Source organism: Eumetopias jubatus, unplaced genomic scaffold (genome assembly GCF_037043125.1).
Source record: "Eumetopias jubatus isolate StellerSeaLion01/CBP00866 unplaced genomic scaffold, mEumJub1_p1.0 scaffold_17, whole genome shotgun sequence".
NCBI lineage: Eukaryota > Metazoa > Chordata > Mammalia > Carnivora > Otariidae > Eumetopias > Eumetopias jubatus.
In genome coordinates, this window is record NW_028274823.1 from 63,823,171 (window position 1) to 63,848,935 (window position 25,765).

The following is a 25,765-nucleotide window of genomic DNA, read 5'->3' on the forward strand; positions in this document are numbered from 1 at the left end:
AGCACAGAACGCTATCAAGAGAATGAAAAAACCCACACAGAATGAGAGAAAATGTTTGCAAATCATTATACCTAAAGAAGGGATTAACATCAAAAATGCATGAAGAGCTCCTGTAACTCAACAACGAAAAAAAACAAGCAAACTGATCCAAAAGAAAAAAAATGGGCAAAGGATCTGAATGGACATTTTCCCAAAGAAGATATATAAATGGCCAACAAGCACATAAAAGGATGCTGAAGTCCCTGGCCATTAAAGAAATGTCAATTAAAACCCCAACAAGATACCACCTCATGCTCATTTGGATGGCTCCTATCAGAACACTAGAAAGCAAGTCCAGATGAGGATGTGCAGAAATTGGAGCCCCTGTGCACTGGCATTGGGAACATAAAATGGCACCGGGGTGGAAAGCCATTTGGCAGTTCCTCAAAGAGTTAAAATAGAATTATCATATGACCCGGCAATTTCACTTTCAGGTATGTACCCAAAAGAAATGAAAGCAGGGACTCAAACAGACACTTGTAGTCAGTGTTCCTAGCAGTATTACTCACAACAGCCAAAAGGTGGAAACAAATCAAATGTCCCTCAACATATGAACAGATAAACAAAGTGGCATATACATAAATGAGTATTATTCAGCCTTAAAAAATACTAAAATTCTGACACATGTTGCAACATGGATGAACCTTAAAAACATCATGCTAAGTGAAATAAGCCAGACACAAAAGGACAAACACTGTAGGATTCCACTCACAAGGAGGTACTTAGAGTAATCAGATTCATGGAGACAGAAAACAGAATAAAGGTTACCACAGACTGGGGAGAGGAAGAAACAGGCAGTTGTTATTCAATGGGTACAGAGTTTCTGTTTGAAATAATGAGGAAGTTCTGGAAATGATTAGTGGTGATGGTTGCATAACATTGTATGAATTGTGAATGTACTTAATACCAATAAATTGTACATTTAAAAATCGTAAAAATGGTAAATTCTGTTATAACAGAATTTTTTTGCCACAATAAAAAAAAATGTGTTAAGCCTCAAAAAGGTGATAAATTTATACAAAAAAAATCTCTGCCCATTTGAAATCAAATAGTAAAGTCTGAGAAAAGTCAGGGAACAGATAGAAGAGAATCTATCCAGTTAGCTGAAAGGATAGAAGAAAAAGAAAAAAAACGTTTAGTAATAAATGGTCAGCAAAAATTGGCAAATCTTCAGGAGACATGAACAAAGCTTTTTTTTTTAAAAAAGAAAGCTTTTAAGAAAACTTTCAGAAAGAGTTAAATGCAAGAATGCCTACCAATTAGATATATGTTCACAGAGCCATGTGCCAAGATAATAAAATAAATGTTCAAATTCTCAGCTACCGTAATCCAGCAGAGTAATAAAGTTAAAATGTCCTGTTTCACACGGATCTGAATACAGAATAGAGCCCGAAAATTTTAATTACAGCAGAAGCCTATCCAGAGTACATGCAGTGTCTTTGTGAGCTTTCAATTCATTCCAAAGGACTAACACAAAAATTTAAAAATACAGTGTCTGCCAGGGGTATATTTGAAGACCACCAGCTGATACCTGAAACTTCAAATAGTACCAAACCCTATATATACTATGTTTTTCATATATATATATAAAATATATCTATATATAAAAATATATATAAATATATAAAATATATATAATGATAAAGTTTAATTTATAAATTAGGCACAATAAGAGCTTAACAACAATAATAATAAAATAGAAGAATTATAACAATATACTGTAATGAAAATTATGTGAAGTGGTATCTCTCTCAAAATACCTTATTGGAGGCGCCTGGGTGGCTCAGATGGTTAAGCGTCTGCCTTCGGCTCAGGTCATGATCCCAGGGTCCTGGGATCGAGTCCCGCATCGGGCTCCCTGCTCCTTGGGAGCCTGCTTCTCCCTCTGCTTCTCTCTCTCTCTCTCTCCCTCTGTCTCTCATGAATAAATAAATAAAATCTTTAAAAAAAAAAAACCTTATTGGACTCTACTCACCCTTCTTGTGATGATGTGAGATGGTAAAATGCCTGAGTGAGGTGAATGATGTAGGCACTGTGATGTAACGTTAGGTTACTATTGACCTTCAGACCATATGTCAGGAGGAGGGTCATCTGCTTCCAGACCACAGCTGACCACGGTAACTGAAAGCACAGAAAGTGAAACGTCGGATAAGGGGGGACTACTGTATAAATCTGCCATAAAGTTACCCACTAGAGACTGACATATTTTAAATAAAATGAGTGTGAACTCCACAACCACAAAGCAAGGTCATGGGATTGTAAATTAGTCTGCAGTTCTCTGTCTCTTCACTTGGAGCCTTTTGGATTCTCCCAAAACTTTAACTTGACCTACATTAAGTTAACATGTGCTGGGGACTCCTAGTCCTACAGGAATATTGGTTTCTTGAAGAGAAGACTAGATTCAACCCCAAGACATGACACTAAATCCCTGGGAGATGTTGGGCAAGTCACTCAACTTCTCCAAGCACCAATTTCCTTTGTGTGAAGTAGAGACTAGACAAAATAATTTTTGAAGTCTCTTTAACACACTATGAGTCACATTTTGTTCCTTTCTTTTTTTGGGGGGGTGACTTTTTTTGCTTTTTCTTTTCCAAATACATCACACTGTCCAAATTGAAAGCTACAGAGTTTCATAAACCTTTCATAAAAAATGTGATTTATTCAGTCCCTCCAAACGTATTTTCTTCTTATCTCCTAGCTGCCCACACACAAAGATGATTAGAGAACCCACTCTCCATTACATTTATTTATTTCTGTATATATCACTTCAGTCCATAAAGGATTTGAACCTATCTCATTTCATTAGCGTCTTAAAATTTCAAAATTCTCTTGCACAACTACTGTGCATAACCTTTTTTAAGACTAAATCCTTTTCCCAAAAAAATCATGCTTAAAAATATTTACTTGGGCTTTTTCTCCATTAAAACAGGAAAGTGACATATGCATAAAGAAGGATGCTAAATGAATATAGATTTGATACTGATGACTTGCAGCCAACTACCGCCCTTTTTCTCCTGGCTTGATGGCTAATCACCAAAATACATTCCAGAGCTGTTCTCTCTCCTCATATACTTCATTTGAGAATGAATTAATTTCTGTTTCAAGTTGTCCCATCTGGGAAAACCTAGATCCCATCAACAACAGCTTGAGAATAGAATTGAGAGGAGCAGAAAGGCAAGAAAGAAGTCTTAAAAATTAAAATAATCTTCCTTTCTTCAGTCTAAGTCCAGAAAGGAAGCTTTGGCTCTCGGTGTGCAGTCAGTCTATGCAAGGAAAATTCTATTCTCTTTTTGTGTTAAGCTAACCAAACAGTTCAACAACATTAATCAGTTTTAGTGAGGAGTACCACACCAAAACTCCACAACAGACCTCTTCCCGCTAGCACAACAAATCCTAGCTGAATTGTCAGGCCAGTTCTGGTCTGACGTATCCCTAATAGACCTGCCACATTTTAGTTGGAATTTTCTCAAAATAGATGGGAATTGTGTTTTGTAGAATCTAAAAAATGGGAAGACCCCAAGTTTTAATTATACAGGCATCTCTATTTACACTGGCATCTATATTCTATATGAAATCTCTCATTTATTCTACAGTAACATTTCAAACAATGAAGATTGCAAAGTTATATCTAGGAAGATGCTATCTGCAAGCCAGTCAGGTCCCCAACCAAAGCAGAACCCAAATGTCAAAATAAATACTGCTAATATGATTCATTTATTTATTCATCAAACACAGTTTAAGCAACATCTCTTTTCAACTATTCTAGGCACTGTGGGGGCTCTTACATCATCACACCCCATGGCAGAAAAGTGCTACTGGAGAAGTGTAAAAACAGTGCCCTGTTGCCCTACGAAGCCCATTACAAAGATTCTGATGGCCTGGAAAATAGAGGTGGGGTCATAGCTTATTCAGCCTCTAACCAGGCTGGGCCAGAACAGACTTAAGACATCTTTGCCCAAAACGGACAGGTGAGAACACTGGCATCCTCCCAGACAGATGTCAACATGACTATATGGCTGGGTGGGGAGAAGCTGAGCTTACCTCAGGACAGACAGGAACTCTGGAGGTGAAGCCTCCATCAGCTGTTTGACCCTGACCTACCATGGAATTCAGAAGTTGGGAGAAATGAGATACCACAGAGAAGCCATTACCAGAATGGAGAAGAACAGAAAGGCGGGAAAGAAGCCCTACCAATGAAAGTAATCCTTCCTCAGCCTGAATCAGGACAGGAGCTCAGGAGCTCATTCCATCCAAGAAGCTTGGAGAAGGTGAAACACAAACTCTGAACTAAAAGAAAGAGGACTAAGGCTCTCTGAAGGGTAGGAGAAGAGGAAGGGGTATCCAAGTGAGCCCACATTCCAGAAAATTCTGTTTTGAACCATGGGAAGGAATGTACATAGGAGGTAAAAATAGAACAGCTCAAGTTGCTGATGCATGACCAAGAAATGAGACAGCCTGAGGAGCGGATGACAAGAGTGCATTTCCAAGTGTGGTAGTGATATAAGGGAGCACACAGGCACACTCATCTCCAAAGACGAGAAAAGACTCAACTCATTGTGAAGCCAAGTTTTTAATTTAGAATTCACAAGTTGCTTTTGTAAAAAACTCTGCCCCAGAGTTTCCTCTCTGACCAGATCAGATATGTACCTCACAGGCAGCAGCAGAAGACGGGAGTTTCAACAGGTATTGAGGAGTGGCTCAAAAATCCAGCTCCTGGAACCTCCAAGTCTAGGAATCTCACACTCGAGAGAGGAAGATAAAAAGTTGGGGGTGAAACGACTCACCGGTTGGCTGTTTGGCTTGTGAACAGAAAGATGCTGAAGAGTTAGAAGAGCCCAGAGAAGCCAGAAGCAGAAGTTGGGCAGAATTAACACTGGCAATGAAAGGCAAGCCTTCAAAATACCCCAAAGTCATAAACTTAACATTAGAGGAGCCGGATGCCCCCCAAAACCTGCAGTGCTCAGCTAGAGCCAGCAGACGGATCTGTTATCATGTCGTCTGAGGAAGTGTATGACGACGGTCCCCACAGAATGGAACTCTTTCACGGATGCTAGCTTTGACCCAATTCCGTCCTTCCCTGGGTTTCTGGTAAAAATCATCCAAAACCCTTGCAAACCATATGTTTTAAAAAGTTAAAAAATGACTCTCGTACAAGCATCAAATGAACATGTGTCAAAGATGTTACTCAGTTTGTTAATTAGTGAGGGAAACAGTAAGATGGCGGAGCTCCTCCAAAGAGCATTTTCAGGATCTAGATTCTCCTAAGTATTGGGGACACCATTAGAACTAGATCACTGTGTCACATACAAAACAGGCTAATGACCAACAGAGCAATAAGCTTTTCTATCTTATCTTTTCTACCGAACAGGAATTATTTGCCAAATCTACATGTTAATATGTTACCTCACTAAGTTTACAAAGTGTAGTTAATAGTAATAAGCGGTTTGAACAAAGTATATTCTCCTGCCTAAATACTCCTTGGGTGGGCTTGCTAAACTATGCCCCCACATGATGTTAAAAGGACATATTACCCAACTTCTTATTTCCAAGTTTTAAATGATTTTTCTTACCTCCTTGATGCTTAATTTTGTAATAGAGGGTGGGCAAACCTCATTAAACACAGAAGCTGGAAAACCTCCCCCACCTCAAGGTTTTTAAAACTAGACTGGCCATACAAAATGTTGACCTTGGCCTTGACTGATTAGCAAAAAGAATGGTGTGTGAAGAGAGAAGAGACATTCAGATGGCAATGGGAAACAGCTAAGCCCTGCTACCCTTGGCCATCTGGTGGCCTGCCAGACCTCACTGACCATGTCACACTGAAGTCTGGAGGTCAGAAGGGGAAATCATGCTCACCTCTCTGAGCCAGATGGACCACCTAAGTGCAGTTGCCTCGAGATAGAACCTCCAGTGAGAAATCCAAATGCATACTCTGCAGAAAGACTACCCTTTGAGTATCACACAAAAGCCAGCTTCAAGCTCCTCTTGGAGAGAGCAGGTGGCTGAAGCAGTTGGTGTGGCCCTCCAGGACATGCCTTTCCAAGAAGATGCGGTTGGTGCAACTAGCTCCACATAGAACAAGGAGTAGTTACCTCACCTAGAACCCACCCTAGAGAGAAGAACCTAGCATCTTACAGTGAATGCTCACCAAAACCAAAACACAGCCCTCCTTTACCCTTGCCTTTCATTCCCTCTTTTTGCATATGATTTTTTTCAACTATTTTCTGTCAAGGAGGAGCAAAAGATCAGTAAAAGCATTTTCACACAAAGGCAGAGTTGTACGTTAGGAGCAGCGTTGACATAGGTGTGAAAGTAAGCGGCCAGGTCTAGAAAACTGTAGAATAAAACCAGATTGGTGTTTCAAATGAATTTTACGGAAGTATTTGCCTGGTTTCTATCAGCTCTTGTGCTAGGTTGGGATGGTGGGGGTCAGAAAGGTACTTTGGGACCTCCTAAAAGTAAGAACCGGAACTACAATGAGATACCATTTCACATCCACTAGGATGGCTATAATCAAAAGGGCGGGGGGGGCAGGAACAAGTGTGAAGGAGGATGTGGAGAAATTGGAACCCTTCGCTATTGCCGCTGGGAATATAAAATGGTGAGGGCACTGTGCTGCTTCTCGAAAAGTTAAACATAATAGGCAATTCTACTCCTAGGCATATACCCAAAAGAGCTGAAAACAGCTACTAAAATAAATACTTGTACAGATGCGTTCACAACAGCATTATTCACGGTGGCCAAAAGGTGGAAACAAACTGAATACCCATGAGCAGACACAGAGTGACAAGTGGTGGTACACGAATACAAGGGAATGGAGTTTTATTCAACCATAAAAAGGAATGAAATGTTGATGCCTGCCACAATGTGGACAACTCTTGAAAACGTTATGCTAAGCAGAAAAAAGCCACACACGGAAAGTCACATATTGCATGATTTCATTTACATGGAATATCAGGGAAAGGTAAGTGCATAGAAATAGCACAATGGTAGTCGCCGGGGGCTGAGGGAAGAGGCTGGGCAATAACCAGTTAGTGGGCGGGGGGCTTTATTTGGCAGCAATGAAAATGTTTTGGAACGAGATAAAGGTGGTGTTTTCACAACATGATGACTACTAAATACTGAATTGTACACTCGAAAATAGTTAATTTTATGCTATTTGAGTTTCATCTCAATAAATGAAAAGAAACAGAAAACAGCAACCATGACAATAAGAGTATTAAGTGGCAAACAGTAAAACCCAAGTCAATACAGTGGCTGCAGAAGGTGAAAATATGCAGAGTAAACTAGAGTTTGGACAGAAGAGGGAGCAAGAAACACACAGACATAGAGATATTTTTTATGTGATTAAAAAAGTTTCAGAAAATACACTGATTATTCCCCCACCCCCACCCCCCAGGATCATGTCACCGGCTCTTCTCCTTGAGTGAAGATTATCTCCTCTAAATATAGAAAAGAATAAAAAACATATAAATTTTTCAATACCAAGAAAGAAATATTGAAGACGCACAGAATTTACAGCACAAAGAGTTGACCTGAGAGATCATTCAGTCCAACTGCCCTTACTTTGCAGATGGGAAACCAAGACTCAGAGAAACTAACTGCCTTCCCCAAGGCTCAGGGCAGAGCTGGGGCTAGAAGCAGCTGGGGTTGCTTGGGGACTCTGCTCTTCAGGATAGAAGCTCTGACTGTATTCTTTGTGGTCTTATTTTTTTCTCCTGAATCACATATCTAAAATGTTTCCAGGCCTGCAGCAAATCAGTGTCAACCACCCCCTCCTCAGCTTTTCAGCATTCACATCCAACAAAAATCAGGTTAAAATTAACATCTCTAGAGCAGCCTTACGTGGAAAAGCCCCAGAGATGCAACCTCAGCGTTTGTAAGAAGTCAGCCCAGGGAGCAGACCCACTCTGCCTGGTTCCTGGGGAGAGGGCTGGGTAATGAACCCACTGTATGCACCTGCAACCTACATGTCAACTGGGGTCACCGCATCCTCTGAGAGTCACACCAAAGAGCCTGAAGTCCTATCCAGGTGCTGTCTTCCAGATCATTGCTTCCAGCCCTCACCTTCCATTCTAGAGGGTGATGAAGGAATTTTTCCAAACAAAGACCATTCTCTCCTAAGGCCAGCTGTCTAAATAACTTTTTTTTTTTTTATCCCGACTGCATGTGTGTCTTGGGACTGGTGCATTCCCTTGCTTCCTTCCTCCCTACGCCAGTTACCAGCATGGGTTACTTCCTTGTGGGGCCTCCTCAAAGAGAAAGATGGTGCAGTAGACACCCTATGGATATTTCAGCTCCAGGTTATAATGCAGGTAAGGAGCAGGACCTGGCAGAACTAAACCCAAAAGCTTCATACTCCAACAGGCCTACCACCAGCTGAAGGCCAGCACCTAAGACATTGCTATTTAATTTTGCTAAAAGGAGACATTTGTCTTCATTATATTTTCAGATTTTTAGACCCTGTAATACAATTTACTTATTAAGTGTAGATTTTTGTTAGTGTTTTCAGAGCACCTCATACAGCACAGTATCATGCCAGAAAGGCCTCTCTCCCCTAATTATTTAATTTCGAATAAAATTGGGATTAAGAATGTAGGCTCGGGACGCCTGGGTGGCTCAGTCGGTTAAGCGTCTGCCTTCTGCTCAGGTCATGATCCCGGGGTCTTGGGATCGAGTCTGCTTCTCCCTCTGCCCCTCCCCCTGCTTGTGCTCTCTCTCTTGCTCACTCTCTCTCTCTCAAATAAATAAATAAAATCTTACAAAAAAAAGAATGTAGGCTCTGGAGTTAGAATATTCATGTTCAGATTTTGGCTTCGGTTATTCCTTTTGTGGTCTTCGGCACTATGTTTAACCTCCCTTGCCTCAGTTTGCTCTGCTATAAAATGAGCATAACAATAAGTACCTCCCTCTTAAAGCCATTATGAGAAAAAAATGAAATAAAACATTTGAAGTACATATATGAGTTCCTGGCACATTCCAGGAGTTCAGTAAATGTTACCTATTGTTATCCTTCCCCAAAAGGGCACATTAATCACGCTTTAATCATGGAAAAGAACCTGTCCCCAGCTCCTGTCCTGACCTGTCTGCTCTGAACTTTCACAGGGTCAAGAAAGATTCATGAGTTGGAAAGCTCTGATCCTCAGCCCTCTGCAGTCCTTATTCCCTCTCCCACTTCCCAGAAACCCTCTGCTTGAATATCTCTAGCAACAGGAAATTCACCCCTTCCCCAGGATGACCATGTCATTTTTTGATGACCCATGGCTTCCATACCCACTGATCTACCTCTGTTCCCTGGGGTCACCCAGCAGAAGGCCCCCCTTCCTTCTGCATGCTTAGCCTTCCAGACATATAAAGACCCTATCCTGTTTCCAGGCTATCGCTATGTTCCTAAACTGTTACTCTAGGGACCTGATTTAAGGTCCCTTGGACAAGAAATCGTGCTTGTTGAAACCTGAGAACTACCCAGTACCTGCAAGGGCACCTGCCCAGCTCTGAGAGGCCAGGCGGGAGAGAGAGATGTAAAGGGGACAAGGAGACCAGGCCTTTTCTTCATTCTTCCACCCGCTAACCCCCATCCCTGACCCTCTACATTTTTGAGAATCTTCAGAGACATGGCACTGGCTTTTTTCAAACATTTCCTGAGTTGGATGAAATTGTCAGTGATCTTTCAATGGTGTCATAATTAATTCATGCTTTCCACATCATTTTAGGAAAGGAGGCAAGAGAGGAAACGGTATCCAGTGAGGATTCTGTCAAGCTCCATGTTATTTTCCATACATTGCTTCATTTATTTTATTTTTTTAAAGATTTTATTTATTTCTTTATTAGAGAGCAAGCGAGAGAGAAACAGCACGAGAGAGGAGAGGGTCAGAGGGAGAAGCAGGCTCCCCGCTGAGCCGGGAGCCCGATGTGGGACTCGATCCCAGGACTCCAGGATCATGACCTGAGCCAAAGGCAGTCGCTCAACCAACTGAGCCACCCAGGCGCCCTACATTGCTTCATTTAAATAAACAACAAGCATAAGGGACATTCTAATTATAATCCTTATTTTAGAGATTAGGAAACTGAGACTCAGAAAGGTCTAGCTGCTTGCCCTCAATCACAGAGTGGCTGAGCCCGGATATGAGCTCAGGCCACTTTTGTGCTTTCCTCTGTGCCAGACATCTTCCAGCCAGGGTCATGTGCTCAGGGACTCAGCCAGTGCACAAGCTACTTGCTCATACTGAGCCTGCAACCCACCAAGCTACCATAATAATAAAGTACCCCTGAGACTAGGGCTCAGCAAAGTATAGTCTATGGGCCAAATCTCGCCACTGACTGTTTTTGGGAATTAAGTTTTATTGGAACATGGCCACGCCCATTGTTTTTCATATTGTCTATGGCTGTTTACACACTCCAATGGCCCAATGGTTAAGGTACAGTGAATTCCTATTACTTCTCTAGTAATGTAATTTTACTTTTCTAGGACAAGTTGCTGACTTCTTGGTAACAACATGGTACCTCTAGTATTGGACATCATTAGGTTACATCCCTGTGGCTTCCATCTTGAAGACATTTGTCAGTTTGTGACAGCAAAGGCACAGGTGAGGTCTTTTAGTGCCTCCAGTTGACAAGATAGCAAAGCACAGCTCACCACTTCGGATTCCTGATACTCATACCAGTGGGGAGAAGCCTAGGAACCAGAATGACCCAGGAGATCAATGCAAAGGAGCACAAAGACTCCAGGCTTCAGCAGGTGCACCCACATCCTCTGGTCTCAACACCAAAATTCTGCCAGGTAGTGAGAAAACAATGGGTGCCCAAAGGACAAAGGAAACGAAAAATATTCCTGCATGAAAAGAACTATAGGAAAGGACTCTCAAGGTCATTGGTGGTGCCTGGGTGGCTCAGTCGGTTGAACCTCAGACTCTTGATTTCAGCTCAGGTAATGATCTCAGGGTCGTGGGATCAAGCCCCACAGCAGGCTCCCCACTTGGACCTCTTCTTGTCCTTCTTCCTTCCCCACTGCCCTTCCCCCTCCCCAAGCACTCATTTCTCTCTCTCTCTCTCTCTAAAATAAATAAATAAATCTTAAAAAAATAGGAAACACTCTGAAAAATAGATGTCACTAGAGATATCTAGTTGAATACCATCAATGATGGTGAACTCATTACCTTTCAGACAGCCTGTTACATTTTCAGACAGCACTAATTGTTAGAAACCTACAACAACTCTCATTTAAATGAAGCCACACAAAACCATGCTGCCCCCCTTCCCTGTGGCTATCGTTCACAGCTCTCTTGATCACTGTTAACATATCCCACTTAAATCTTTTCAACTCCTAACCTAACACCCCAGATGCTCCAACTCATTTTTCATGTGGCATGGATTTGATTTTTACTTCCCTGACTGTAGGCATCAATCAGGTCCTAGCAGGAAAGAGACGACACACTCAAAGTTAGTAACTCGAGGACACTTTGATAAAGGGTCCCTTTATGAAAGAACAGAATGTAGGGAGACTAGCAGGAATTCTGTAATACCCCAGGGGCGTTCCCACGTTAGGCTGGAAGGTATAAGGAAAGCAGTCAGCAGAGTCTGAAGACAGGGCAAGCTACAGAAAGAGGGTAGGCTGGCAGGAGCTGTGACCTTCAGTTATAGACGGTAGCCTCAGGGAAAGGCGCTGATGGAATAAATAACCCTTTCTCACACTTCTTAACTCTAATCTCCTGCCAGAGCTTTCCATTGACCAAATGCAATGGGAAGCTTGAGGGAAAAGTTGCTCATCAATACAGTCTACACAAATTAGACCTCCTGGGGCACAGAGCAGGGTAGTCGGTGGATCTGAGGGGCAAATGGAAAATACTCAGCACAGAGGACATGTCATGTCTTGCCTGCCTAGCGTGCATTCACGTGTATTCTGGTAATAGTACCTCAAGTTCTTTTCTTTTTTTTTTTTGTAAGATTTTATTTATTTATTTGACACAGAGAGAGATCACAAGTAGGCAGACAGGCAGGCAGAGGGAGAGGGAGAAAGAGACTCCCCGCTGAGCACAGAGCCCGAGGTGGTACTCGATCCCAGGATGCTGGGATCATGACCTGAGTGAAGGCAGCCGCTTAACTGACTGAGTCACCCAGGTGCCCCCTCAAGTTCTTTTCTGAGGAACCACTCCTCCACCCCCAGTCTCCCACCATGTGATTTAAGCCTGGGTGATTGCACCTCTGACTCCAGGAGAGCTCCTGCAACTCAGGAGTCAGGTCTGCCCCACAGCATGACAACCCTCCGCTCACAGTGATTGGCTCAGAGATAAACACGTAACCCAATCAGAGACAATAAGAAGCAACCTCTGTACTGCAGAAGAGGCATGTTCTCCTTTCCTGGGATTGCAGGGCCTTAGCCTGGAGCTGCTGGAAGCCATAGTGCCCCCCCAGGGAAGGGCCTGAATAAAGGGAAGATCAGTTCAGTGGAGAGCAGAGCCAAGGGAAAGACTAGACCCTGGGAACACCGTTTGAGTTCCTGGATCCAGTTGTGCCTGAAATCTAGACTGTCCCTCCCAGCCTGGAATTTAGATGATATTGAAAAGTTACAACCCTGCAGTGTAAAGAGTAACGGTGGGACATCATTAGGTGTCCCTGTACACCTTAGCTGAACAACTTAGGAAAAAGACTTAATTTTATGATCCTCAAGTCCCTTGACTTTAAAACAGAAAATTCTAGGGATCCCTGGGTGGCTCAGTCATTAAGCGTCTGCCTTCAGCTCAGGTCATGATCCCAGGGTCGTGGGATCGAGCACCACATTGGGCTCCCTGCTCGGCAAGGAGTCTGCTTCTCCCTCTCCCTCTGCTGCTCCCCCTGCTCATGTGCTTGTGCTCTCGCTCTCTCTCTCAATCTGACAAATAAATAAAATCTTTAAAATATATATTTAAAAAAACACAGAAAATTCTAATGCCCTCCCAGGCTTACTGTGAGCACCAAGCAAGATCACATATCTAAAGGTCCCTTGTAAACTGTAAGGCATCATACAAATGTCACAGATGCTTCTTCAGGTCATCCCCACCTTCAGATGTACCACCCTCGGGACATCGGTAACACACTGTTCCCCAGTCAGGGGCACACCACATTCTAAAATTACTTCCAAAGCTGAGTAATGACAGACTGCCTAGCAACTGGCAAGAGCAGTAGCAATCTCAACATTGCCAGAGAGAAAAAAAAAAGAAAAAAGAAGTTGACAAAATTGGCTTTATTTTAGAGACAGACTGAAATCAGCAACGAAGAAACAGAATGAGAAAAATTCTGCTGAATTAAAAACTATGTCTAAAACAATGTCAGGACAGAGGAAGATCAAAATCGGACAAAACTAAAGAGAAATGGCCCATGCTTTGGGGCGCCGTGATTCAAGCTGCAGGGGTCACAGCTGGGCAGCAAAGGAGTTAAAACCAAAACCCGTGGAGCCAACGAGATGGAGTGCTTCCCTGAGGACGGAGAACTGTTGAAAGGAAAAGTCCATATGTTACAACCATGAAATACTGGGAAAGAATAGAGGCAAAAGGCCAGCAAATGGGGCAGTAAAACCCAGGCCAGAAAAACAGAAAGATAACAAAGATCTCACAGCTGAAGCCACCCCCGATGGTGAGCGGAGAATCCGAGAGCACTTTGCCAAGTGGCTAAGCCCCATGTGGAAATTTCAGAACTGGAATGGGAAAAATCCAAAGCACAGTTAGGAAAATTTCTTACCACAGAGGCAGAAGAGAAAAACATATGTGCAAATGCTTCACTGTGCTCGGCAGTACTCCTTCCCTCCCAGGCACGAATACCAGCCTTGCATGAAGCGCTTGGCTCTTTGCTTGTCCAGTAACCCGACTCTACTGTAGACGAAAATCAAAGAGCAAAGGAAAAACTGACTTGCATTTCTAATCAATATGACAAATGCACTGTAGATTACCAAGGGTCTAAAAGCTAAAGGAAGTGTTTAGTAAAGTCTAAAGGAAAATAAAATCTTTTGGGTCCAACTGAAGAAAAAGTGCTCAAAAGAAATGCATTTCAAAAACGGATTTTCAGCATCTGCTATGAGCAAAGGACTGGGCTAAGTACTACGGAGCACAGGAGATGAAAGCCACACAGTCTCCCCCGCCTCCCTGCCTGCACAACTGAGAGTCCAGTTGGGAAGGAAAATGGCAGCAGAAGAGAGAATGTAGAATGGATGACTTCAGGAGGCACAACCCGGCTTAGGTAGCCATACAGCTGGCGTCTGCTCAATGCAAATCACAAAAGACAGCTCACAGGAGTTTTTCTGCCTTCTTTCATTGGAGAGAGGAAGTGACTAAATCAATCAGGAAGGATCTGTTGATGCCTTCTTCTCTCTCCACAGCCCCCCTTCCCCAAACATAGCATCCGCATGTCCTGCCACTTCTACCTGCAAACTGTACCATGAGTCCGCCTTCTTCCTCTGTCCCCATGGCTACCACCCTCAATGGACCGCTGTCATCGCTTGCCAGGACTACCCAGATGACCTGCTTATCCCCATTCTCTCTTCCTACAATCAGTCCTCCACCCAGCAGCCAGACCAATGTTTGCTTTGTTTTGTTTTAAGATTTTATTTATTTGAGAGAGAGCATGAGAGAGGGAAGGGTCAGAGGGAGAAGCAGACTCCCCACAGAGCCGGGAGCCTGATGTGGGACTCGATCCCAGGACTCCAGGATCATGACCTGCCGAAGGGAGTCGCTCAACCAACTGAGCCACCCAGGTGCCCCCAGGCCAACGTTTTTAAATGCAAACTGAATCAAAGCCCTTCCACAGGTGCCAAGACTAAAATGAAGTATCAACTCCTCCAAGACCCCATATCTTCCCGCCTCTGAGCACGTCTCCACGTCCATTTCACACCACTCTCCATCTCACTCAGCATACTCTAACCTCACCGACCTTCACTCGGGTCTGTAAATGCCCCACACTCTTTACCACCAAAAGATTTCAGCATATGCTGTTCTATGTCTGCAATGCTGTTCCCTCCAACTCTTCACATAACTCTTATTTAGCTTTCAAGTCTCAACACAAAAGTCGCTTCCAAAGAAGAGTCTTTCTGAACGCCCAATATAAATTAGGTCCTAAAGCATCCTATACTTTTCTTTATCCTAGTAGGTAATTATATATTTATTTTATGTTCATTTAATATTTGACTCCCCACAATACTAAGGAGTGAGAAACTTTTCTGCTTGCTCCCCACAGTACCCCCATCTCCTAGCATAGCTCCTGGTACCCAGCAGGGGATCAGAAAATATTTGCTGAATGAAGGAATATACATGGTATACAAAAGTAGAAATTATGTCCTCTTTCTTCAAAGTGTTTCCAATCTAATAGGCACAAAACAATAGGAAGCAGAATAAAATAGATGAAAATCACATATAGAATAGATTATTTGGTAAGTCCATAAGCGAAGCATGGGTAGTCAGTGTAATGTACAAAATAGAAATACTAATTAAGGGCGCCTGGGTGGCTCAGTCGTTAAGCGTCTGCCTTTGGCTCGGGTCATGATCCCAGGGTCCTGAGATCGAGCCCCACATCGGGCTCCCTGCTCCACAGGAAGCCTGCCTCTCCCTCCCCCACTCCCCCTGCTTGTGTTCCTGTTCTCACTGTGTCTCTCTCTGTCAAATAAATAAATAAAATCTTTAAAAAAAATAAAAAATGTTTAAAGACACGTGGAACCCAATTATTTTTAATGAGAATATAGACCCTTTAACAGTTTCTTTTCACAATTTAAAAAAATGTAGAAATGCAGAGCCTAAGTGGGGTATAGAAATGGCATTTGGTTTTGGAGCACCTGGGTGGCTCAATCGTTAAGCATCTGCCTTCGGCTCAGGTGATGATCCCAGGACCCTGGGATCGAGCCCCGCATCGGGATCGAGCCCCGCATCGGGATCGAGCCCCGCATCGGGATCGAGCCCCGCATCGAGATCGAGCCCTGCATCAGCATCGGGCTCCCGCCTCGGCAGGAAGCCTGCTTCTCCCTCCCCCACTCCCCCTGCTTGTGTTTCTGCTCTCACTGTGTCTCTCTCCATCAAAGAAAGACTAAATAAACAAAAGGTATCCTTTTAGGGCTTTTCTATCTTCAGGGGAATCACCATGGAGTCATTGGTAATCACAATTCTCTACAAAGAGAGAACGGAGAATCGGGAAAAACGAAAAGAAACAACTAACCCGCCCAATTGGTCCCCCTTGGAGATAAAAAGAGTGGGAAAGCATCCCTCCCCCACTTAAAATAAGAAACAAGCTGGACAAACTGCAAATTAACTTTCACAAATCCTTCAGAAAGCCGAGGTCACAGAGCCAACAACTAACCCAAAATCTGAGGAAAGACAGGCATCCACAGGGAGAAAAGGATCCAGGCCTTTGCTTAGCTAGGACAGATTTCTCAGACACCATATAAGGCATTAGGAAGAATTTAGCTAGAAATTTTTAACAAATTGCTAAAGGCCAAATGTAAGCTGGCTAAGGGCTGCAGTAATAGGGGTGAAGGGTATATGGAAACTTCTTGTACTATCTTGGCAACTCTTCTGTAAGCCTAATATTATTTAAAACAAAAACCAGTTCAGGACTCATGAGCACTGTTGAACGTGGACAGAGGCAAACAAAAAAACCATCCCATGGGAGACTTCCCATTCCCAGGCATGCATGGGACTTTCAAAGGAGACAATGCCCAGGGGCCTGGGTGGCTTAGTTGGTTAAGCGTCCAACTCTTAATTTTGGCTCGGGTCATGGTCTTAGGGTTGTGAGATCCAGCCCCATGTCAGACTCCATGCTGGGCACGGAGCCTGCTTAGGATTCTCTCTCTCCCTCTAACCCTCCCTTCTCTCCCCCCCCCAAAAAAAGACAATGCCCATGAACATGAACTCACTCACAAAAAATATGGAGAAAAAAAAAATGAAAACTCTAGCGACTAAATCAGTCCACAGACCCAAGTAGAAGTTTTCATACCTGAAGAACTATAAATGTTTATTTTGAACTTCTAGAAATCATAATGAAGTTCACCTCATATGAATAAAAATAACTCCAGATGGAAGGTAGAGGATGCATGGCACAGGGGGAAACAAAGTCAGAACATTTGCTGGTAAATTTAAGTAAAAATCGACTATAAAAATAACGAGGATGGGGGCAAGGGGTATATGGGAACTCTTGGTACTTCCCACTCAATTTTGCTGTGAAGGTAAAACTGATCTAAAAACCAAAGTTTATTTATTTACATAAATAAATAATGATAATTTTTTGCACTGGAAAACGAAATGGAAGTAAAATGCTAGATAAAAACAGCACAGAAGATGGAAACGCTGCTCAAAGGCAGACAATGGGAGGAATATCTGAAGGAAGTTAAAGCATTCTAAAAATACTGGTCTTGTTCAAGAGGAAGAGAGACATACTGATTTGCTCTCGACTTTGTTTAAAAATATATGATTTTAAAAAATCTGCTTGCAGTTCAAGATGGCAACAGAGGAGGATCCTGAACTCACCTCCTCCCACAGACACACTAAATCTACAGCTGCTTAAGGATGAACTTTGGGGTGGGGGCGGAGAACAAAACAAAAACCTAAACCTGCCTGAGCAAGGCCTCTGCAGCCAAGCCCTAGCAAGGCTGCAGCACCCTCTGGCCCGAGACCCTATCCCAGGCCCGGAGAACCACAGTGAGGAGGGAACTCCAAACCAGAGCTGCTCCCCGAGGAGCCAACTGTTTGAACCCCATACCAGGCACCCCCAGTTTTTAAGCCCTGCCCCTGAAAGAGGAGCCCCTAAAACTCGTAGTTTTGAAACCCCACAGGGCTCATGTCCACAGACCCACAAGCCATAGGGAACAGACGCGTCTCTAAAAGCGAGAGTTGACTGAGGGCGGCCTGGGCTTTGTGTGGGAGAGGCGCCTTTGCTTGCCTTGGACTCGGTGCCTCCTGAGGACAGGCACCTGATTTGATACACATTTGGGGGCTTGCCGTGGCGCTCACTGCGGCCCTGGGCTCCTTGGCTCGAGCAGGTGGGCTCCCTGTCGGAGCTCCAGAGCACCAACCCACCCCCAGGGGGCAACCTCTACGGGTATCTGGTGCCCCCGTTTTACTTCTGGTGTCCTGGTGTTTGTGGCTGGGGCGCCAAGGGTGCCCCCTGAGCACCTGACTTCGGCTGTGATTCCCCATTGGCTGCTACAGAAGCCAAAGGTTAGAAAAATCCATCCGTGCAGTGATCTCACTTAGCAATGGTTAGCAGCTCCTCCGGAGCGCAGGCTTCCAGACCTAAGTACAGTCTTTCTCTGTTTGTTCACGTCAGTGAAAGGCCTGAAAATGGGATTTTTTTTTTTAATTTGTAATTCTTATCTTGGAGTTAATCCTAAATTTACTTCAAGGAAATAAACATGGGCATTTTCAAGATTTTAGCTATAAAATATTCATGACATCTTAGAAGTAGAATTAAACATGAATTTTTCTCTTCTCTTGCTTATCTATATGTTCTATAAAAATATGCATTACTGGGGCACCTGCGTGGCTCAGATGGTTAAGCGTCTACCTTCGGCTCAGGTCATGATCCCAGAGTCTTGGGATCGAGCCCCGCATCGGGCTCAAGGCTCAGCGAGGCGCCTGCTTCTCCTTCTCCCTCTGCCTTTCTTCCTGCTCAGGCTCTCTCCTCTCTCTCTGTATCTCTGTGTCTCAGATGAATAAATAAAATCTTAAAAATAAATAAAAACATGCATTACTTTGAAATTTTATTTTTTTAAGATTTTATTTATTTATTTGACAGAGAAAGAGCACAAGCAGGGGCATCAGGAGAGGGAGAAACAGCTCTCTGCTGAGGACACAGAGCTCGATCCCAGAACCCTGGGATCATGACCTGAGTCCAAGGCAGACTCTTAAACTACTAGCCGCCCAGATGCCCCTATTTTGGGATTTTAAAGAGGTCTTTAATATAGTATTATTATCTTTTAAGTATTTTTCTATTTTTTATTTAAACTCAATTAATTAACATATAGTGTATTGTAAGTTTCAGAAGCAGAGTTTAGTGATTCATCAGTTGCATATAACACCCAGTTCTCATTCCATCATGTGCCCTCCTTAATGCCCATCACCCAGTTACCCCATCCCTCCACCCCCACCCCTCCAGCAACCCTCAGTTTGTTTGCTATAGTTAAGAGTCTCTTATGGTTTGCCTCCCTCTGTTTTCACCTTATTTTATTTTTTCTTCACTTCCCCTGTGTTCATCTGTTTTGTTTCTTAAATTCAACATATGAGTGAAATTATATGATAATTGTCTTTCTCTGAGTGAGTTATTTCGCTTAGCATAATACCCTCTAGTTCCATCCATGTCATTGCAAATGGTAAGATTTCAATTTTTTTGATGGCTGAGTCATATTCCATTGTGTATACATATCACATCTTCTTTATCCATTCATCAGTCGTTGGACATCTGGGCTCCTCCCATATTTTGACTTTTGTGGACGTTGCTGTATGAACATTGGGGTGCAGGTGCCCCCTCTGATCACTATGTTTGTATCCTTTGGGTAAATACCTAATAATATAATTGCTGGGGCATAGGGTAGCTCTATTTTTAATTTTTTGAGGAACCTCCATACTGTTTTCCAGAGTAGCTGCACCAGCTTGCATTCCCACCAACAGTGTAAGGGGGTTCCCCTTTCAGAAATGGACTTAAGTATTATTAACCATCCTTTCATGTTCTACCATTCTATGACTCCGCAAAAAGCAAATATTAGATTTTAGGTTATATTAAATCTCAAGCTAATACAAGCTTATTGAAAATATTAGAGATTGACATTTTGAAAGCTATTGGATGTTATAGTCATCATCTTATTGTCCTGTGTTGCTTACAGTAAAGACAAGTCACTGATGATGTCGCACCCTACCCTGACTGCTTTTTGACCCTCATCTCTCAAGTTCCACCCCCTTCAAGAACTGTTCCCTGGCCCATGAGTCTGGTTTTTATGGCTGTCTTCTGGACTTCCATAGAATCCAACATACACCTGAATCTTAGCCCTTAAGATTGGATGTGTTGTCTTACCTGCTTCCTAATTAGACTAAAAGATCTCTGAGGGTTAGAAGCTAATTCCTAATAGCCTTTTTATTCTCAGGTCCTAACACAGTATGTTTGTGAATGAAACACTCCTTAAGAATCAGCAGAAGGTGGGCGCCTGGATGGCTCAGCTGGTTAAGCGACTGCCTTCAGCTCAGGTCATGATCCTCGAGTCCCGCATCGGGTTCCTTATTAGATTACCAATTTATTATAAAAGGGTATAATTTAGGAACAGCCAGATACGAAGAGACACATAGGGCGAGGTACAGGGAAAGAACGAAGTTTCCATGCTCTCTCCAAGCACACCACTCTCTACAAATCTACACGTTCATCAACCTGAAAGCTCTCCAAACACCATCCTTTCCGGTTTTTACAGAGGTTTCATTGTGTAGGCATGATTGATTAAATCATTGGCTATTGGTGATTGAACTTAATCTCCAGACCCACCCTCTGGTCGGGAGGGGCTGGGGCTGAAGGTTCTACCCTCTCATCACAGGGTTGGCTCCTTCCGCAGCCCGACTCTATCCTTAGCAGCTTTCCAAAAGTCACCATTTGTTATGTTAATGAACATAACAAAAGACACTTTCTTCCTCCCATCATAGGAAATTCCAAGGGTTTTAGGAGGTCTCTACAGGAACAGAGGAAGACCAAATATATTTCATATTATAATTACCATTACCATGAACAACACTGAATGTTTTTAAGTCTTCATGGTCAAGTTTTTAAAGCTCTTCTGAATTTCAGATCGTTTCCAAATGAATTTCACCTAAATTAAGAGAGAGTGTATTGACATTTCCTGAGCACTCTGCAAATTATAAAAATGTGTGCAGTCACCATGGTTTTTTACGTGACCATAATATGGCTTAATATTGTTTTGAAAAATTTATCCATATCTGCCCTAGTTGCATTCATTGTGCTCGGAGAAATACCCTGCACGAATTCTCTTGTTTCCAAAGTTAATTTGGCAAACATCTGTTACAAGAAAATGGTCCAGATGGTTTTTGACATGTAGTGATAATAAATAAGTGGTCCTTTTTACATATTGCATGGTGTTTGCTGTAGCTTTCTATTAAAGGGATGTGGTTTCTTAAAGGGGGGAAAAAATCCAGCTCATGGCCACCCAAGGCACATGGAAATACATGTGACCCATGTGTCTGAATGCCAGACCACTCTATAGATTCAAACGGGGTCACATTGCCAGGAATATCTCATATGTTGCTGACCCATGACTCTTTCCGGTATATCAGTATCGCTTACCCCGTACTTTACTCATATTATCTTAATCTTGTCAACAATCCAATACGGTCGGTATTATCCTATTTCTAAATGAATAGCCCAAGGTTATGAGTAAGTGGTCGAGCATCTGACACTAAGCCCGTGTTCCTAACAGCCACATGCTCTACACACCAGCGGTTTCTGGGCATCGCCTACCAAGCTGCATTGCCAGGGGACACGCGCCTGGGTGACGTTTATTGTCCAGACCTTCTCCACCTTCAGAGTAGCACAAGGGCACCTTGCCTCCCCTCTGATGCCCAGTGGCAGTCCCCCCCCCCCGTCAGGCGGAGTGGCGCCTTTACGCCCACTCACCAAGCTCTCTGGCCCAGAACAGCTGTACCCGAGTGCCGAGAATGCATCTCTCACCCAGGCCGGCGGCCCTCTTTCCCATCCAGATGGCAGCTTACCCCAGTATCTCCCAGAGCATCTTTGGAAACCCCGTCTCTGCCCAAGATCCCTCTCTCTCAGCACTGGACCAGAGGACTAAATGTAAGACAGATAGTCTGCATTCCCCTCCCCAGGGAGGTTTTCATCCTCCTTTTGCCAGAACCCACTAATAACCTGATTACTGCACACCAAGCTGGGGTAAGAGGCAGACAGGCACCAGGATATCACCGGAAATGTAACCAGATAGAGGATTCTGTATTTACCGAAACTCCTTCTGTGAAGCGTGGTGTGTGGTTGGAGGAAATACGGTATTATGTAACTTAGAGACAGTGAGATCCCACAGGGGTGCGTAAAGCTGGTCGCTAAGCTGCCTGTTAGGGAGACGAATCTAGTTAGCCTCTGAGGGTGACCTGTGGAAGGTGAGCAAATTTCGGGCCAGCATGGAAGTGTTCTTGATAACAGTGAAGAGGCTGAGGGGGCTGTCTCCCTCCCACGGAGGGTCTAACCATTTCCCAAATGAAGAGATCTTGAACAAATACTTAAAGAACATGAGTTTGAAAAGGCACCAACTTGAGAGCCTGGGAATACCATACAAGCCTGCCCTATAGTTTCCAGCAGTAGGTACGGCCTGGGCTGTGGCCCTAATTCCTACCTTCCATAGAGCTCTTTCTAGAAATTGACTCAGCAGGGACTCTGCTTCTCCCTCTCCCTCTGCCCCTGCCCCCTGCTCATGCCCTCTCTCTCTCTCTCTCAAATAAGTAAAATCTTAAAAAAAAAAAAAAAAAGCATGATGGAGGCTCAGGAGGGCAAGGCATGCAGCAGAAACAGCTTGCGTAAAGGCGGGGCTGTCAGGCTAAAGCCCCAGAGTCCAGCTTTGGCCGGCAGGACAATCTAGCCTACGGGCCTGTTTTAGTACAGCTTAGTTTTGCAAACTAAGAATGGCCTTTGCCTTTTTTAATGCTTGAGGTGGAGGGAGAAGATCACAAGAATCCTGTTTTGTGTCCAAGAAGTCTTATGAAATTCAAATTTTAGTGTCCAAAACTTGCAGTGTCCAAAAGCTTTCTGGCACACAGACACACCCATTCATTTCCACATCGTCCGAGGTACAATGGCAGGGTGGAGTGCGGGCAAGAGAGCGTGGCCCCCAAAACCTATTATTACCTATTATTATCTCATCCTTTATGGAAAAAATTGGCAAACCCCAGGGTTAGAGCAGAAGTTCCTCTCAAGCAGGATACAGAGAGGAAATTTTACCAGTTCACCGGAGAATATAACAAAGAAGTATAAAAAAGTACATACTTCATAAAGTTAAACTTATTCAATTTAAAGAAGAGCCCTTTATCCTAAGAGGACATCTTTCCTGCTTTTTGTTGGAGCAAAAAGATGTCCTTTTTGTTATGCAGTGAGAGTGAGTGACAGTTTGGTTCTGTTTAATCTCTTTATCGACATTGGTTGATGCGGATGGAAGAGCAATGTCTTCTCTCCTCTCTCTCACCTTTTCCTCAGCTTCTTTTTTTGGCATCCGTCTATTCCACCCGCCCTTTCTCCTTCTTCCCGGCTCCAACACGGCCCCTCTTCTGCAAAGTTAGTGACCTCAAAAAGAATTCACACTCCTCTCTCTGGGCTCAGACCTAGTTTGCGGCGACATGGCTAAACGCACCAAGAAGGTCGGAATTGTGGGTAAATATGGGACCCGTTATGGTGCCTCCCTCAGGAAAATGGTGAAGAAGATTGAAATAAGCCAGCACACCAAGTACACTTGCTCCTTCTGTGGCAAAACAAAGATGAAAAGATGAGCTGTGGGGATCTGGCATTGTGGCTCCTGCATGAAAACCGTCGCTGGTGGCGCTTGGACCTACAACACCACTTCTGCTGTCACAGTAAAGTCAGCTATCAGAAGACTGAAGGAGTTGAAAGACCAGTAGAAGCTTCACCATTTGAAACATTACTAGCCTATAATAAATGGGTTAATTTATGTAACAAAATTAAAAAAAAAAGAATTCACACTCCACAGAAATAGCAAAAGAGAGATGTGACTGGCGATCTGCCATCTGTGTTTAAAGGTAAATGTCTAGTTTCGTGTGATTAAGTCCCAAGCAGTTCCATTGCTTTAGAAGCCAAGTTTTCTTCTCAGCAAAAGAAGCGCCTTCCGTATCTCCTCATCCGAGCGCAGGCTCAGTAACTTTCCCATGTGGCAGGCGCTGAATGAATGTCTGTGCTGAGTTTTTAGGAGTTGATTCTGAAAGTATCAGTTTTAGGCTGTTGAGTGATCCTGATGAAAGTTTCTGTCAAAGCAGACAGAGAGATTGCTTCCCCCAAATCAAGCCAGATACACATTCCTAGGCAAAATGATAATTCTTAATTACATGTAATTAAAAAAATATATGTCATAGCTTTCTTAAAAAACTTTCTGGGGTGCCTGGGTGGCTCAATCGTTAAGCATCTGCCTTCCACTCAGGTCATGATCCCAGGGTCCTGGGATCGAGCCCCACATCGGGCTCCCTGCTCGGCGGGAAGCCTGCTTCCCCCTCTCCCACTCCCCCTGCTTGTGTTCCTTCTCTCCCTGTCTCTCTCTGCCTGTCAAATAAATAAATAAAATCTTAAAAAAAAAAAAAACTTTCTATTGGAGTAATATATGGAGAAGTGCACAGACCATAGGAGTACAACTCAATGAACTCTGACAAATTGAACACACCCTGTAACCAACATCCAGGACATTTCCAGCACCTGGAATCGCTTTGTGCTCCACGCCAGTCACTACCCCCAAAGGGTTAAAAAACCATCCTGACTGCCAACAGCATAGATTAGTTTTGCCTGTTTCTGTGCTTTATGTAAATGGAATCATGTAGCTTATCCTCTTTGGTGGGAGGCTTCTTTCATGCCAGTGCTGGGGGAGGCAGGTGTGGGAAGAGATGGACTGCCCTCACAGGCAACAGTATTTTATCACCCATGCTGCTCCGAACGATAGCACAGGGTGACAGTGAAAAAGTAAAACTGACGGGCACTGGGTGGCTCAGTCGGTTAAGCACCCGACTCTTGGTTTCAGCTCAGGTCATGATCTCAGGGTCGTGATCACAGGGTCGTGAGATGGAGCCGCATACCGGGCTCTGCACTCAGCGGGGAGGCTGCTGGATATTCTCTCTCCCTCTCCCTCTGCCCCTCTCCACTGCCCCCCTACCCCCAGCTCTCTCTCTCTCTCTAAAAATAAATAAATCTTTAAAAAAAAAGAAACACTGATTTTTTTTTGTCACTTTTATTATTGTTTTTAAATTCTCTACAGACAGTGCCCATCCCTATTGTCTACACCTGGGGTGAGCCTTCCACCACCCCCTCGTATAAGTACTGTTTCACCTACCATTCCTTCTAGAAGATGCATTTATACGGTTGTGTGGAGATGTAGATGATTCCTTTTCATTGCTGCATACAATCTCATTGAGTGAGATTTCCAATTTACCAATTTCTTTATTTATCTTTTCTTTTTTTCCCCTGAGGAACCCATGCATGCCAGTGTTGCTCCAGAAGCACTTCCTGCCCTCGGGCCTCTTGGACTTCTAGGCCTGTGCGTCTGGGGCACACTCCAGCCTTGCAGGCCATCTTCCTGGAGTTAGGGTTGCTAGCCCTGCATTACTCATGCCTAGAGAGAAAGGTCGGTTCAGATAGACCCCTTGCTGCCCTGTGTTCACGGGGTACACAGAGCCTCTGGGAGAGTCATGTCTCCCAGGTGGGCTTCCTGACTCATTTATTTTTGATGGGCATTTAGGTAACTATTATGAACAGTGTGGCTCTGAACATTTTTGTGTGTCTTTTGATGAACATATGGGTGTACTTCTGCTGGATAATAGACCTCCTGGGTCATAGGGTGTACAGATGGCTAGCTTTGATATGCTGCCAAAGAGCTTGCCAAATGGTTGTACCAGTTTACCCTCCCACCAGCAGGGCATGAGCACCCCTGCTGCCCCACATCCTTGCCACCACTTGGCATTGCTGTCTTTTCATTTAGGCGATCCCGGAAAGTGTGTTGTATATATCCAAAATT

General features: G+C 43.7%; 1 pseudogene; it reads left to right on the forward strand.

Annotated features, from left to right (window-relative positions):
• Positions 1-23,365: 23,365 nt before the first annotated feature.
• On the forward strand, positions 23,366-23,723 carry LOC114224747 (large ribosomal subunit protein eL43 pseudogene; annotated as a pseudogene).
• Positions 23,724-25,765: the final 2,042 nt, after the last annotated feature.